At 41.1% G+C, this 2,434-nt stretch overlaps 1 non-coding gene across 1 annotated transcript; it reads left to right on the forward strand.

The window, feature by feature from the left end:
• Nucleotides 1–1,790: 1,790 nt before the first annotated feature.
• On the forward strand, nt 1,791–1,898 carry LOC130983489 (small nucleolar RNA R71). Its single transcript, XR_009087474.1, has one exon. It is a non-coding gene; the product is annotated as a small nucleolar RNA R71 (small nucleolar RNA).
• The last annotated feature ends 536 nt before the right edge of the window (nt 1,899–2,434 follow it).

Here is a 2,434-nt window from a genome sequence, read left to right on the forward strand (position 1 = left end):
AAAGAAAATAAGAAAATAACATAAAAAAATAAAATTGGGTTGCCTCCCAATAAGCGTTTCTTTAATGTCAATAGCTTCACAGTGAGCTCTCATGGAGCTTCACAGATGTTCAGAGCATTGTTGGGGCCTCCCAACACTAAACTTAGAGTTTGAATGTGGCGGTTCAACACCAAACTTAGAGTTTGGTTGTGGCCTCCCAACACCAAACTTAGAGTTTGACTGTGGGGGCTTTGTTTGACTCTGCATTGAGAGAAGCTTTCCTTGCTTCCTCTCCATGGTTACAGAGGGAGATCCTTGAGTTTTAAACACAAGGTAGTCCTCATTCAATTGAAGGATCAACTCTCCTCTGTCCACATCAATCCCAGCTTTTGCTGTGGCTAGGAAGGGTCTTCCAAGGATGATGGATTCATCCTCATCCTTCCCAGTGTCTAGGATTATGAAATCAGCAAGGATGTAAAGGCCTTTGACCTTTACTAGCACGTCCTCTACCTGTCCATAAGCCTTTTTCATGGATTTGTCTGCCATCTCTAATGAGAATTTGACAGCCTGTACCTCAAAGATTCCCAGTTTCTCCATTACAGAGAGTGGCATTAAGTTTATGCCTGACCCCAGGTCACACAGAACCTTGTCAAAGGTCATGGTGCCTATGGTACAAAGTATTAAGAACCTTCTGGGATTCTATTTCTTTTGAGGTAATGTCTGCCTAACCAAGTCATTCAGTTTATTGGTGAGCAAGGGGGGTTCATCCACCCAAGTTTCATTACCAAATAACTTGGCATTTAGCTTCATGATTGCTCCAAGGTACTTAGCAACTTGCTCTTCAGTAATATCTTTATCCTCTTCAGAGGAAAAATATTCATCAGAGCTCATGAATGGCAGAGGTAGGTTCAATGGAATCTCTATGGTCTCTAGATGAGCCTCAGATTCCTTAGGTTCCTCAAATGGGAACCCCTTTTGTCCAGAGGACGTCCCATGAGGTCTTCCTCACTGGGATTCACGTCTTCCTCCTCCTCTCTAGGTTCGGCTACACCAAGTAAGGTTATGGCCTTGCACTCTCTTTTTGGATTATCTTCTATATTGTTTGGGAGAGTACTAGGAGGAGTTTCAGTGACTCTTTTACTCAGCTGGCCCACTTGTGCCTCTAAATTTTTAATGGAGGATCTTGTTTCATTCATGAAACTGAGAGTGGCCTTAGATAGATCAGAGACTATATTTGCTAAGTTAGATGGGTTCTGTTCAGAATTCTCTATCTGTTGCTGAGAAAATGATGGAAAAGGCTTGCTATTGCTAAACATGTTTCTTCCACCATTATTAAAACCTTGTCGGGGCTTTTGTTGATCCTTCCATGAGAAATTTGGATGATTTTTCTTTGAGGGATTATAGGTGTTTCCATAGGCTTCACCCATATAATTCACCTCTGCCATTGCAAGGTTCTCAGGATCATAAGCTTCTTCTCCAAAAGATGCTTCTTTAGTAATGTTGGATGCATTTTGCAATCCATTCAGACTTTGAGAAATCATATTGACTTACTGAGTCAACACTTTGTTCTGAGCCAATATAGCATTCAGAACATCAATTTTAATAACTCCCTTCCTCTGAGGCGTCCCATTACTTACAGGATTCTTTTCAGAGGTGTACATGAACTGGTTATTTGCAACCATTTCAATGAGTTCTTGAGCTTCTGTAGGCATTTTCTTTAGGTGAATAGATCTACCTGCAGAATGGCCCAATGACATCTTAGACAATTTAGACAGACCATTATAGAATATATCCAGGATGGTCCATTCTGAAAGCACGTCAGAAGGACACTTTTTGGTCAGTTGCTTGTATCTCTCCCAAGCTTCATAGAGGGATTCACCTTCTTTCTGTCTGAAGGTTTGAACATCCACTCTAAGCTTGCTCAGCTTTTGAGGAGGAAAGAACTTAGCTAAGAAAGCCGTGACTAGCTTATCCCAAGATTTCATACTATCTTTAGGTTGAGAGTCCAACCATATTCTAGCTCTGTCTCTTACAGCAAAAGGGAAAAGCATAAGCTTATAGACCTCGGGATCAACTCCATTGGTCTTAACAGTATCACAGATCTGCAAGAATTCAGTTAAGAACTGAAAAGGATCTTCTGATGGAAGTCCATGAAACTTACAATTCTATTGCATCAGAGAAACTAATTGAGGCTTTAGCTCAAAATTATTTGCTCCAACGGCAGGGATTGAGATGATTCTTCCATGGAAGTTGGAATTTGGTGCGGTAAAGTCACCAAGCATCTTCCTTGCACCTCCACCAATGTTATTGGTTTCGGCCATCTCTACTTCTTTTTCGAAAATTTCAGTAAAGTCCTCTTCAGAGTGTTGTGTTTTAGCTTCTCTTAGCTTCCTCTTCAGAGTCCTTTCAGGTTCTAGATCAGCTTCAACAAGAATGTTCTTATCCTTGCTCCTGC

This window comes from Arachis stenosperma, chromosome 5 (assembly GCF_014773155.1).
Source record: "Arachis stenosperma cultivar V10309 chromosome 5, arast.V10309.gnm1.PFL2, whole genome shotgun sequence".
NCBI classification, from domain to species: domain Eukaryota; kingdom Viridiplantae; phylum Streptophyta; class Magnoliopsida; order Fabales; family Fabaceae; genus Arachis; species Arachis stenosperma.